Source organism: Symphalangus syndactylus, chromosome 9 (assembly GCF_028878055.3).
Source record: "Symphalangus syndactylus isolate Jambi chromosome 9, NHGRI_mSymSyn1-v2.1_pri, whole genome shotgun sequence".
Lineage (NCBI taxonomy): Eukaryota > Metazoa > Chordata > Mammalia > Primates > Hylobatidae > Symphalangus > Symphalangus syndactylus.
Genome location: NC_072431.2, coordinates 46,166,861 through 46,182,167, shown reverse-complemented (window position 1 = coordinate 46,182,167; position 15,307 = coordinate 46,166,861). Strand labels below are relative to the sequence as shown.

The 15,307-nt window shown below is 33.5% G+C and overlaps 1 non-coding gene across 1 annotated transcript; it reads left to right on the top strand.

The window, feature by feature from the left end:
- Nucleotides 1-14,982: 14,982 nt before the first annotated feature.
- Nucleotides 14,983-15,089, top strand: LOC129490817 (U6 spliceosomal RNA). Its single transcript, XR_008660313.1, has one exon. It is a non-coding gene; the product is annotated as a U6 spliceosomal RNA (small nuclear RNA).
- The last annotated feature ends 218 nt before the right edge of the window (nt 15,090-15,307 follow it).

The window sequence follows — 15,307 nt, the reverse complement described above, 5'->3', positions numbered from 1 at the left end:
TTAAATATACAGAGCTCTTGAAAAAACAGCTAATTAAGGTCTAGGGCAGGAAATGTAAAAGATGGTGCAATAATATTTTTTCATGCCAGATCATGAAGAAGAATTAGCTGTCGAAACTGCCAACCTCATTTGAAATAAAATTACAAGCTAAATTAGAGAGACTATCACTGTTAAAAAATTGAATAACTTGAGCTTCAACAATGATAACAATTGCAATGGATTGTTACCCATAAAATTTGCTTATATCTATGAGCCCATAATATTTTTATGAAAAAACAAAATTATCAATTTTAGAAGATAATAAGAAATTTATCCATCATCTTGAAAGCTGAGGAATAATGGGAAATGATAGCGTTTTTAACCTCCCTTTCCTTTATCAATTGTATTATCACATAATGAAATAAAAGCACATCTTTATGAAAATATTATAATGATTGGAAAAGAAACGGTAGAATTATAAAACCACCATTTTATAACCCCTTCCACAATGAATTAGTAAATCTGCACATTAAGCCTCAACATTACAAATATTGTAATGCTAACGTTACAAATAGAAAGGTGGCCAGACTTTTTATGTTTCCTGTAGTCTTGCCTAACATGCCCTTTAGTCTTGACAAAAGGATCTGAGTCTGATTAAACTTCTGGATCCAGTTGCCAACTTTTAGAAAACACAAAAGACAGAGAATCATATTGAAATGCACGGTGACTGTGCAGCCAGCAAAATCCAGATAGTGGAAAACTTTCTAGGTCAAACACCAGGGTCCTTCAAGAGATAAATTGTAAGACAAAGAAAGAGATGACGGATACACTGAATAAGACAAAAAATATATCAGTTTGTAAAAATTGACATGATTAAGTGATATTGTCTAGTGATGTGCATTTGTGTAATAAAACTTTTTTTTAGTAGGAAATTATTGTAACTTAAAAGGATTAAGTTGTTTTGGAAAGAGAGAAGAATTTATTCCGGATTAGGACATTTAGAAGGGCTTCTGGGGCACTTGGCAATGCTTTGTTGTATGAACTGGTGGCCCTTCTAACAATTCTTTATACACTGGTTTTGTGGGTTTTTCTGTCTTTTTCATTTTATTGTAGTAATATTTTTACAAAGAGGAAGAAGAAAGAAGATTCACACATGAGATTCACAAATACAGAATCTGTCTCTTTCATCAAAAGTTGATTTTAAGTTAAACTGTAATATTAAAATTAAATTACTGAACTGGCTTCTAATGAAGGATTGAAAGTGAATTCAATCATTTCAAAATGAAGTCCCTTTGCTTCATTTTGCAGAAAAACGAAACCCAACATTATGAGGTTCATGGAATTGCATTAAAATCTCTTTAAGTCCTTACAACATAATTCTGTGAGATGGGTTTCTTTTTCATTAAAATGAAATGAAAAACCTGTTTATTTATGTATATTTGCAACACATGTAGCACTGTTATTTATGTAATTTAGATTAGATAAATTAAATACAGCAACAAAAAAATCTTATTTGATACAAAAAATTTAAATATTGATATAAGCAGTATTTATTCAAAGTGTCTTACATAAGCATTTAATTTGAGCAATTGCTATATCACTCATTTATTTATATGTGTGGAACAAAAAAGTTACAATATAAAATTAACTATGCTAATCACCTATACACAGATTTTCAGCACATAGTAGCCACAGTTTTACAACTCTTGTACTTGCCTATATATGTCTTTGTTTTTACTTAATTAAAATATTGTATCTGTTGTATCTACTAATAAAATTCAGACTTGCATTTCACATCATTTGGCTTTTACATTTTATTTTCTTGTAATCCATTTTACTGTGTTTCAAAAGAATTACTCTACAATAAATTGGAGTTTAAATAGCCTAGTTCATCATTATAGATAATTTGGGAAGTACTGCCTTTCAACATTTAGCAGAACATCTTTTATTCATTTAGAAATGAATATATATTAAGTTGAATTTTTAAATTCAACTCACCAGATTTTACTGCTTGACATTGCTTCTTAGATCTTAACATCTTCTTACCTCACATTTTAATTTGTACTACGTAACAATATTTCAGTACAGGGCATACTTAGCTAATTTAATTCAGCAAAATTCAGTTTAGTTCCACTAAATTCCTACCATGTGAAACATGCAGAGTTAGGCAATAAAGGGATAAAGGAATCATTAATAAATTGTCCCAAGCCTTAAGCAGTTTAGAGTCCAACATGAAGTATAAGAAAGATACACAATTAATTTTTTTTTTACTTTTATTTTAAGTTCAGAGGTACAAGTGCAGGTTTGTTACCTAGGTAAACTCACGTCTTTGCAATTGTGAATAGTGCTGCAATTAACATTACTTTTATATAAATCAAATAGAAAGTGTGACAAGCATTTTAACACGTAGGGAGAAATCATATTTTATTTAAGAGATCAAGGGATCTCTTAACTAATTAATTAAGATAAGTTTGAAAGGTATTAGTAGAGAGAAAGAGAAAAAAGCATCAATAAGATAATTAAATGAAAACACATTGCTCTATATTTTCACATAAAAAAGCACTTGAATGAATGGAAACATAAATGTAATAGTAGACAGCATTTGAAAGATATATTATTGAGGACATCAAATACGCAGGCTAAATAACATTTATTATTTCAACAACCAATCGCATTGTTACACAGGTCCATGTCACAGGCTACACGTTAGAAAATAGTGGGTGGGAGAGCACAAGATGAAAAATACGAAGATAAATTAACCAAATGATCTTGTCAAAAGATACTTATAACATGGTGATAAATTCTGTGACATAGAAATTATAAGGTCTAAGAGCATAAAGATGAAAAAAGTCTTGTCTTTAAGCTATGATTTGGGGCTTGAAGTATGTGTAAGGGAATACTAGACAAAGCAAACAAGAATATTAGAGGCTTAGGGGAGAGCATCCATTTATTTAGCTATATATTTAAAATTCATTGAATTTCTACTAACTTTTAGGTTTTCACTACTTACAGCTTTACATATAAATGGAAATACACAGTACATAATCTTTTGCATCTGATTTCCATTACTTAATATCATGTTTGTGAGACTCATCTATGCTATGGCATAAAGACTCGTCTGTGCTATGCCATCCATGCTATGAGACTCATCTGTGCTATGCAGTTTATTTGCTTCCACTGATGGATAGTATTATTTTGCATGAATATTCCACAATATATTTATCCATTCTTCTTTGGAGCTATGACTTATGCTGCAATAAACATTCTTGTAATAATTTTTGTCAAGCATATTATCATGAGTTCCTGTTGGATATAAGCATGGGAGTGTAATTTCTGGGTCAAAAGTTGTGAATGGTGCCAAGAGTAACTACCTTATAATATCAAACTATTTTTCAAACCCATATCAATTTGTACTCCTACCAGCTCATATGAGAGTTGTCATTAATTTTTGTTCAATTAGACCTTGCTGATATTTAATTTGAGCTATCTTAACATGTCAATACTAGGATGTTGTTGCATTTCATTAATTATTAATAACATGTATTAGCACTGTTTATATGATTATTAGCTATTTGGATTCCTTCTTTGGGAAAGTGGCTGTTCAAGTAATGCTATGTTCTCAGAAAGAGAAGCGTCTAGTGAAAAATCGATTTGAGGTTGTGAGGAAGGTAATGAACTTTATTTCAAACATCCCAATTTGAGCGACTAGTGAAACTTACAGGTGAAGATGTTTAGCAGAGTGTTGAAAAGTGATTTGGAGCTTGCAAGGAAAGACAAACAATTCCTAAATCTCCATCTTTGCAAAGACAGGAAGAAAAAAGTCAACAACACGAGTGGAGAGAAGTTAGAACAGAAATATTATTTTCGATAAAACAAGAACAAAGGAAGACGCCACAGACAGATTTTGTGATAGAAAAGTTATTGATGGAGTTAATGTCAAATGACCTCTGTCTTATCAGACAGGAAATTGATGTGGACTCAGCTAGTGCCAAACTATTTCCAGTGTTCTAAAATCCTGTGCAAATAAAATCCTTTCTCTGTTGCTTTATCTGTCAGAGGAAACAATTTCTTCCAGGTTTCTTTCTCTGAAATCTTGTAGTTCTGAGTCTCTTTTAGTTGCTATAAATCTAATCCCTCTTGAGACAGAGTCTCTCTACACAGCTGCTTATATTTGTCACTTCCTAGATGTCTGTCAAGGGCTCCATGACCTCCAAGGTCCCTGGAGTGCCAAGCTTCTGTAAACTATTAAATAATTTCCTCCAGTGAAATAATCCTTTCCAACAGGGATTTTATGGACTCATCCTGCCTTCCAATCATTTTTTTCATAGATTCTATGTAGTAAAACTTTTGCAAAGTTTCTCATGCTTTAACCAATGTATCCTGCAAAAGACTTTTGGACAAATGAAGGATTAAACTCAAATTTATGAATCTCTCTTTTATTGTTATATCCTAATCTGTTGCTCAATAATTGTAGGATAGTAGTCTTGGAACAGACAACTTCTAAGTGAAAAAATAAGTAACATGGAATGAAGGTTTCTTTAAATTCCAAATGACTTCTCAAATTTTGACTATACCAATAATTTTTGTATCTCTCAAATATCTGGAGGAACTTCTCTTTCTTCTTTTTTTCCCTCCAAACGTTATAATGTAAAAGGTTTAAAAATGAATAAAATAAAAAAGTGTATCAAATATAAAAACGTATGTAGCCTTATATAGTAAGACAAAAGGAGCACATAAAACAAAGTTTGCTTTGTTGCAAAGGTGAAGTTATAAGTGAATGCTTATTTTGTATATTAGACACCATTTTAATGTACCAAAAATGCTGGTTATATAATAAAAATATGTTACCTGATTTTAAACCCAAGCAAGGATTTAGCTTCAACATCTTGGAGTTAGAAATATGAGATCAGAGCCATTTTTTAAAAATTGAGACAGCAGGATAATAATAATTTATTCATAGGACCATGTTCAATCAGTTATCATCCCATACTCATATTTATATAATACTCTAGTTTTAAAAATCTAACATTATTATCTAATTTGATGACATCATGTTTTATTTCTGCCACCTACTTCTTCCTGTTCTGATAATTCTACCAGGCTGAATTTAATTTGCCAATATAAAAATATAAGAAAACACATGTTAATCACAAATGCCTCATTTGTGTAACAAAATGAACATAGTTCTATAATAAAGTCTCCCATGTCAATATAGATATTGTTAGTACAGCTTAATTCTTTCTTATTTTCAGATTAATTAACACAAATTGAAGCTCTAGTTTTTTCTGTGTTCTCAAAGGATCTTTTTTTTCTCATATAGAGGTTCATCAAACACTTTGGAGTTTGTTTTTAAGATAAACACTATCACTGGGAAAAATATTATGTCTAGTGAATAAGGCTTACATTTGCTTTCCGTGGTAGTAATAAGCATTTTATTAGACTGTTTTTAAGGAACTATCTGAAGAGGGAAGTATAAGTAACTATAAAGGAAAATCCTACCCTGGTAAGGAGAATTATTACTCCTAAGGATAAACCAAGAAATAATGCAAAGTGCTTCATGAAAATACCGAAATAACCATTCTTAGAATTATTTAGTAGATAAGATGAACACCATAGGTATTACTCTAGGGAAAACACATTTTTTAATAGCCCAGTGTCTAAAGCCATTTTATAAAGGCTTAGGCTGGGAACTCTGTAGTTCAAAATCTAAACTGACACAAGCAACTCTTCCCATATTTTGTAACTTTCCTTTTATTCTTTTCGGTTCTCTGTATAGGCCATTTATTTTACTATTTGAAAGAGGAAGTAATATTCACTTATGAAATAGTTTTCAGTACCATTTGAAGTCATTAAAGAAAAAATGTTTAAAAAATAGAACTATAACAAGTCTCTTATTTCACTGCAGTGTATTGTGCACAATTAGTGATTATTTATGTTCTCTCTAATTGTTAAACACTGTTAAGAATCTTGATAAAATAATATAAAACATCTTAGCAATCTTTTATAAAGGGTATTTTCACCTGTTGTTTAATGACTATATGATTAATTTAATCTGTATTTTTATAAAAGATTCCCAAAGATTTCTTGTGTTTTTCTGGAATTCAGGAAGGAAACAAAGTTAGAAGAGAACAGAAGATTAGATGATCACCTCTCAAGGGATGAAGTCAGACTTCATTTTTTTCATGTCATACCTGATTCTTTAATGACTCTGCCATGGTGGATCTTAGAAGAGTGTCCCTAAATGATGAGTTCTCACTTATTTCTGCTAAAAACACTGAGTATATTTTGTATGTATCTACTGATGACTTTTTTCAGTGCCATCATTAAATGTCATGCATGCATTTTTGGAAGATAAAAAAGCAAAATTATTCTGTGCATATAAAGGATGTTTTAGCTGACTGATATAGAAGAATGAGGGGCCTTTTAAAACTCATATCACCACATGGGCAAGAAGTGAGTGCTTGGCACACGAGAGTAGAAAATACAAAAAGGAAGAGCTCAACTTCAAATCTGAAAAACAAATGATGAAAGCACATCATACCTTAAACTTGACTCCATAGTCCAAAAAGCTACCAAGAAATAGCATAGCATATTAGAATTATGCTTTCAGAAGGTGCAAAAGAAAGAATAAAAGTATGGTTAAACAAGTTTATAAAGAATACAGTGGTAAAACCCAAGGACCAAGTAGAAATTTTCCAGAATAACATTGGTTCTCATTGTAGATATTTCTTTTTCTCAAACATTCTTTTTTTTTTTTTTTTTTGTCAATAGTGTCACAATCAAACCAATCGTTTTGGTCAAAACCCTAGACATCTTCTGTGAATTTCTCTTTCTCTGTCTTTCAATATATAACCCAGTAGCCTATTTTATCTGCCTTACCTCCAAAATACATATCAAATCTTGCCTCTTCTTTCAATTTTACCTACTACTAACTTTTTCTAAACCCCATCCTCTCTCACCTCAGCTACTGCAAAGGTATCTGTGATAAAGCCTTTTAAATTCCAACATCCCCAATATCTATTCTCAGTTTAGAGGTGTTACCTTCCCACAAATCTGTTGTTTACGATACCCATAAGGTAAGTATCATTAACTTGAAGTTGAGGTGAATGAGCTATACACAGACCAGTAAATTGAAAAGTGTAATCCTTGGAGTTAAGAACTATGTGAAGGCAAGCTTTTTTGATGTGGTTACTATCACATGAAAAGGTGTGGAATTATACAGAGTGAAAGTCCAATAAGATTTTGGAAAAATTCTCTTGCCAAAAAATCATCAGTTTGACCTGTCAAAGCCCATGTCTGTTTGACTCTTAAAGGCAGCCCTGGATCCCCAAGCCCACAGTAGCAGGAAGAGTCATCAAAAGTGTGTGGACACTAACAGCATACTGCACGATGCCACTACAGATATGGTCACAGAGGATAATACACGAGAGAGTTTCTTCCTGACAGCAAATTTTATTGTGAGAGCATGGGGACCGTGAGGCATAATAAAAAAGAAAAGCTTTTATTTTTTCTATCTAAAAAATGTATCCTGCTCTCAAGGCTGAAAGTCTCTGGAGTTTCTGCACAGCAGATTTTTAACATTGACATGTAACTGTGACAACTATATGTATTCTATTCTTACCTTTCTGAAACAGAATATAAAATACAGTTTTTCATGTTTCTTACTGCATCAATATATATTGAGTTGACTCAAGACTACATATAACTTTTTTTTAGTTTATTGGTCGCTTGGTCATGAGAAAATACATCTTGCACTTGGAACTAAATGTAAATATTATATGGAACACTGATATTTTCTCTTTTCATAATTTGCGAATACCTTTGGTGTGGGGAAAAAAGGGTGAGTATGGATATTTAGTCAGGAAAAGACAGACCATGGTGATGACTAATAAGGTGTCCTGCTTGCATCCACTCTGTCTCATGTCTGTATTAAGTTTCCAGGGTATTTGGTTCCCAGTTAAAAACTATAATGTTCTGTATCCTTTGCAGCTAAGTATGGTCGCATCAATCAATTCTATCTACCAAGATACAAGAAGAAACAGATCTAACTTTTGCGTTGGGCCTTTAAAATGAAAGGTATTTACATTCCTTTGGTCCTTCTCCCTTCCTGTTAGCTAGGATTTATTCATGAACTAGGAGGAAGAAAGGCATTTTGAATTGAGAGATAGAAACAAACAATTTATGATAATAGATCAAGAAGATAAGTTGAATCTGTTTCCTCAGTACTATGGTTCTTAATTATTGGAGAATAATATTTAATCTAAAAATGTTAAAAGTAAATATCTATCTTGTTGACTCCTATGATATATAGACCTTCAAAAATAGCATCTTATAACCTATATCCAAAATAATAGGCCTCCAAATTAATTTTTCCAATCTACACTTGCTTCACTAAAATCGATTCTCTTCACTGCAGCAAAAGGTAATATTTTCAAATAAAAATTAGAGTTCTCCTTCTGCATTAGATGTTGGAAGCTGAAAACAAAATTATAGTGATAAGAAAAAAACCATTTAATTTACAAAATCATAATTCTTTTTGGAAACATCGGAGATCTGAGGCTACAAGGACCTAAGTGAACTGGATTCCAAAGAGTGAAATGTCCCTCCAAATACAGATGGGACACAGAAACCATTTCACCTTTGACGAAGCACAAAAGGAAGTTACAAGTTAAGAATAAATAAAAGCGGAGTGGAGTTCACATCCACTCAAAAGTTATTTTCCACAGGCCACTTTCAGGTGCTCAAAACAAGGCAGGAAAAGTGCTTCCCTAGGTGGCACAGACATGCCTGTAGTGAACACACGTCTGACTGACTCTAGAACAAACATAAAACACTGCCCATTCCCTCGATACTTCTTTTTCATATAAAGCCAAAACTTACGCCACTGAGAGAAGGGACAACAAGAAACCTTGTCCCCTGGGCCTAGGAAATGCTTCACTACTTCTGAGAGAGTCTCTAAGCCCCACGCTAAGCACAAAGTAAGAGCAGTTCACCACTGGAGGAGTCTGAAGCCTGCAGTGCACTGAAGGAAATGATAGCAACAAGAAAAATATCAATCCAACTCAATTACTAATTAGATTCACTCAACCCTCCCACAACACACACACATAGGCTAACAGCCTGAGACAATACGAGGAGCACCTACTTCTGGACACAAACGCTGTTTTTTACACAATATCAGGCATTTAGTTTAAAAATAATCAAAAGACACACAAAAAAGGCAAGAGAGAAAGCAATCAACACAACTAAACTCAATGATGACTCAGATGTAAGAATTGTCAAGCAAGGAATTTAAAATACCCATAAAAATATATATTTTTAAATCTAGAAAGGTGGACAAAAGGCATGAGTTGTTAAATAATTTCAGCAGAAAGATAAAAACTATAAAGAAAATTTAGGTCAAGATGGAGTGAGTACAACTTCCATCTCCCAGTGATTACAACTGAAACTGTAGACAAAATATTTTAAAATTATATAAGTACCCCAGAACATATAAAACAATAAAATCATAACAGATAAATTGGGAACTAAGGTCAAAAATTTAGTACTAAACTCTAATAAGTATGAGTTTTCTCAGGAGGCAGAGGCCATTCTAAATTTCCCTCTCTGCCTTGACCCAAGGGTGGGCTGAATCCAGTAACTGTCCAGTAAAAGCTGACAGCAAAACTTTAAGAGATACCATGTATTTCTACTTATAATATTGGGGAAAAAAAGGATTGGTGCCTGTGGAAGTTTGAAAGGAGAATCTATGTGTTTTGTTTCTTTTTTGTTGTTGTTGTTTTCCCTTTTCTTTATTGGTTCTAACCAAGGCTGGCCATATTTGGTTCTAACCAATTACAGAATTGCACTGCCACAGCAAAATGATCAGGTGCTCAAAATGCTGAGAAAATAATTATCTGAGACCAGAGAAACCAGGAAACAGGACCTCTGTTGTCCGGAGTGTGAAGTGAATACTCATTGTTTTTTCTTTCATTTTCTCTTGTCATTTTATCCCAAAGTTGGCCAAGGTACATGGAACCACACAATATCACAGAAGACTGAAACAATAAGACAATTCCAAATTCTGTCCAGAAGAACTGGACAAAGGGGTCTCTGGGAGCCAGAAAGTGTGAGAGAAATCCTGGATTATAGTATTAAATCAAGCAAAGTTCCAAAAAGTAACTGACTCAAACTTCAGGAAAGCTCTGAAGACTACAATTCATAGCTCAGCATTTTACCCATCAATGGGGTAGAGGAGACAAATAATTTACTTTCCTGCACCTTTTAGTTATGAAAACATGACTGTACCCAAAAAGATATATATTTCCAAGGACTTCTGACACTTTCAGTGTGTAGGAAAAGTGGGTTCCAGAAGCCTGAGGGCATTCCTCCAAAAAGAGATGCAGATGCTAGCAGTAGGGACAGAAAACACACTGGGTGCCAGACTGTAAGAAAATGATAAAGGAATGAAGAGAAGATGTCAGTGGAATACTAATATCTGCTACACTCTCCCATAGCTTTATCTGTTGGGCTTGAACTAATTCTTGCCCAAATATTTTCCTAAATGAACAAGAAAGCATTACACTTATCTAGAGAATTCAATTGTACCAGACATCACTTTTTCCCCTAAAGTTGAAGAAACTACAGCCATATATATATGTGTGTACACACACACACACACACACACACCCCTATATCTATATCTATTACAGCCATATATAGAGAACACATTTAATTGCCTTGATGAAAATTAAATGTGTGGAGCTGGGTGCAGTGGCTCACACCTCTAATCCTAGCACTCTGGGAGGCCGAGGTAGATGAATTTCTTGAGCCCAGGAGTTTGAGACCAGCCTGGGCAACATGGTGAAACCCTGTCTCTACAAATAGTACAAAAAATTAGCTAGGCATAGTAATGCGTACCTGTAGTCCCAGCTACCGTAGGGCCTACGTGGGAGGATCACTTGAGGCAGGGAGGTCGAGTCTGCAGTGAGCCATGATTGTGCAACTGCACTCTAGCCTGGGTGGCAGAGTGAGATCCTGTCTCACAAAAAAGAAAACGGAAGAAAATGTATAAATTTGAAGTGCATATTTATACATTATTGAAAAATTGATAAACCTATCTGAGCTGGATTGGTGACTTTGGAGAAAGAAATGGAATCTTCCAATTTAGGTCTGAGCCAGGAAACAGGTAATCTATTCAAAATCATTAATAAATTGATAGAAGGCTATGGCTCTACAGAAAAAAAATATACGTTTCAATCAACATTTTATTGGTATATCTTCCTACATGCTAATAAGAATTGGTTAGAGAGTGTTTCATACATTATGAACAAAGTGTCACTGGCAATACATGCTGTTTATAGTTTCATGCTACTTATTCAATTTTATGATTCAGCTTCTGGCATGATTGTTATCAACAATGCCATTTTTACTAACCAGTGCAGATGCTTCTGCTCACAACATACCATTCACCAAGCACCACCATCCCATGGCACCCTCACACCTGCTCTGATGTGGTCACTGAATACCACTTCTAATTTATGTTGTTACTTCTACTGGTCCCACTGCTCCTAAAACTGGCTTTGCCATCACTGGACATTACCACCATGTTTTAGGGACACTACTGTCATTTCTTCCAGTGGTCACCAGTTCCATGGTTGTAATTCTTCTCTTACAAGCCCTTGTTAATCTTTTTGAACATCTCTACCAACCTTGGGCATCTCTGACTTAAACTTACCACATTCATTGCACCAGCCTCACAATGTACCAAACCTGTGCAATGTTCTGTGGCCAAATGTGGGGAAATGTTTCTCTCTCTTTTTTTAATATCACTGTCTATTGGAAACTCAGTTTTTGTTTTACTTATATTCTTATATCTATTTTACATCTTTACTATTTAATAACTGTTATGATGAATACTGTTATCCTAAAAACATACAAAATATGTTTTAAAATTTAATAAAAAGTGCTTAGAGAGACCTTTAAGAATTTCTGTATACTGGAAATAAAAATTTTAAGAAAAAATAAACACTAATACTGAAACTATAGCCCACAACCTAGGCAGGAGAAAATGGATCCATTTATACCAAATCTAACTATACTTAAGTTTCAGAACAAACAGTAAAAACAGACTTATTAAGACTGTCATGGACATGACATAATTTTATATAAAATTTAAAGACTCTGCCAAAAGGCTCCTAGAGCTGATAAACAAATTCAGTAAAGTTTCAGGATATAAAACTAATGTGCAAAAATCAGTAGCATTGCTATGTACTAGTAGCATTCAAGCTGGGAGCCAAATCAAGAATGCAATTCCATTTAAAACAGCCAGAAAAAAATAGCTAGTAATACATTTAACTGAGGATGCTAAGGATCCTACAAGTAGAACTATAAAACACTGCTTAAAGAAATCATAGATGACACAAACAAATTGAAAAACATGCCATGCTCATAGACTGAAAGAACCAATATCATGAAAATAAGCATACTACTCAAAGCAATCTATAGATTCAATGCTATCTCTATCAAAATACCAACATTATTTTTCACAGAATTAGAAGAAACTATTCTAAAATTCATATGGAAACAAAATAAGAGCTCAAATAGCCAAAGTAATCCTAAGCAAAAACAACAAAGCCAGAGCCATTATATTACTTGACTTCAAATTACACCATAAGGCTACAGTAACCCAAACAGGTTTTTTCTTTACTAAGATAAAAGTAGACACATAGAACAATGGAACAAGCTATAGAACCCAGAAATAAAGCCACAAACCTACAACCATCTGGTCTTTGACAAAATTAACAAAAATGAGCAATGGGGAAATTATTTCCTATTCATTAAATGGTGCTGGGATACCTGGCTAGTCAAATGTAGAAGAATGAAAGTGGATCTCCACTTTTAACTTCATACAAAAATTAACTCAAGATGGATTAAAGATTCAAATGTAAGACTTCAATCTATAAGAATCCTAGAAGAAAACCTAGAAAATATCATTCTGGACATTGGCCTTGGGAAGGAATTTATGACTAAGTTCTCAAAAGAAATTTCAGTAGAAACCAAAATTGACAAATGGGACCTAGTGAATCTCAAGAGCTCCTGCACAGCAAGAGAAACTACACAGAGTAAACAGGCAACCTACAGAATGGAAGAAAACTGCATCCAACAAAAGTCTAACATCCAGAATCTGGAAGAAACTTAAACAATTCAACAAGCAAAAAAAAAATAAGCCCTTTAAAAAGTGTACAAAAGGTATGAACAGACATTTCTCAAGAGAAAATATATAAGTGGCCAACAGATGTGAAAAAAATGTTCAACATCACTAATCATCAGAGAAATGCAGTTAAAACCACAATGAGACATCATCTCACACCAATCAGAATGGCTGTTACTAAAAAGTCAAACAATTATAGATGCTGGTGAGGCTGCATTGAAAAGGCAATACTTACACACTGTTGGTGGAATGTAAATTACTGCAGCCACTGTGGAAAGCAATTTGAAGATTTCTCAAAGAACTAAAAATAGAATTATCATTCAACCTAGCAATATCATTGCTGGGCATATATCCAAAGGAAAATAGATCATTCCACCTGTATTTTCATCACAGATATTCACAATCACAATAGCAAGGATGTGGAATCAACTTAAATTCCCATCAACATTGAATTGGATAAAGAAAATGTGGTACATATACACTACAGAATACTATGCAGCCATAAAGAAGAATGACATAATTTCTTTTGCAGCAACATGGGATGCAGCTGGAGGCTATTATCCTAAGCAAATTAATGCAGGAAAAGAAAACCAAATACCAAATTTTCTCACATATAAGTGGGACCTAAGTGTTTGGTACACATGGACATAAAGATGGGAATAACATAGGGCTACCTGAGTCGGGGAGGAGGGACGGGGAAAAAGTCTGAAAAACTACCTATCGGGTACTATGCTTACTACCTGAGTGATGGGGTTATTTGTACGCCAAACTTCAGTATCACACAATATACCCATCTAATAGACCTGAACCTATATAATCAGAATTGAAAATAAGAGTTGAAATTATATTTTAAAAATTAACTGTCATGGGCATTATAATACTGCATTCATTCTAATTATTTAGCATCTCTGCTCCACCTCTCCAACTCATACTGAGCAGTCAGCAGTCAAAGAGTTTTGTTCCGGGTTAAACTAGTGACACACTACCTAAATAAACTGATGTGTCTTATGAAGATGGTGCCCAACATAAGTGGAGTGAGAAAGAGTTGCAGAGAAAATTCAGAAGTAACTTTAGATTTTCACAGGCTATAGAATATTACAAAAAAAGGAAAAAGAGCAGCTCTGTATGACATTTGGCTTCAGGATATTACCCATTGTTACATTTAACAGAATGAATGTCTATGCCCCAAAATAAGGTAGCAAACTCAGGAACCTGAGAATCCTGAATAAAAGCTACCCACACCATTTTCCTAGTACCTGTCACACTACTTTAACTATCCCAAGGGGAAGATATCTTCAAAGTTCTGAAAGAAAAAAACAATCTGTCAATATAAAATTTTATAACCACTGAAAATATATTTCAAAAATGAAGACAATACACACATTTCCAGACATCTGAAATCTGAAATAAGTTCTCACTAGCAGATTTACATTATAAGAAATGTTAAAGAATGTCTTCAGTCAGAAGAAAAATATCACTCTCATCTGAATGTATTAATTAAATTAGAAGTCAATTGCAAAATAAAATACTTAAATATTTGGAAATTTTAAAGTTTTAAAATTAAATAATTTAAAATAATTTATCATTCAATAAAGAAATCAATAGATTAAATAGAAACTATTTAGATCTGAGAAATAAAAACACTAAAAAGCAACATTTATGTGATGTAGCTAAAACGGTACTCAGAGAAAAAGTAATAGCTCTTAACATTTGTATTGCAAAAGACAAATGGTCTCAATGAATGACTTCAGATTTCCTGTTTGAAACAGAGAAAAAGAGAATATCAAACACAAAGTCAAGAAAAGAAAGGGCTGCTCGCTTTGGCAGCATAAATACTAGAATTAGAACGATACTGAGTAGATTAACATGGCCCCTGCACAAGAATGACACTTAAATTCGTGAAGCGTTCCATATTTCTGGAGCTTCTAACTAGAATGAACAGTTTACAGAGGAACTTAAATGACCCAGGGAGCTGAAAAACACAGCATGAGAACTTTGTAAAGCATATACAAGTATCAATAGCTGAATCGATCAAGCAGGAGAAAAAGTGTTATAGTCTGAAGCCCATCTTGCTGAAATGAGTCAGGCAGACAAGAGTAGAGAAAAAAATAATGAAAAGGAAGAAATAAAACCTTC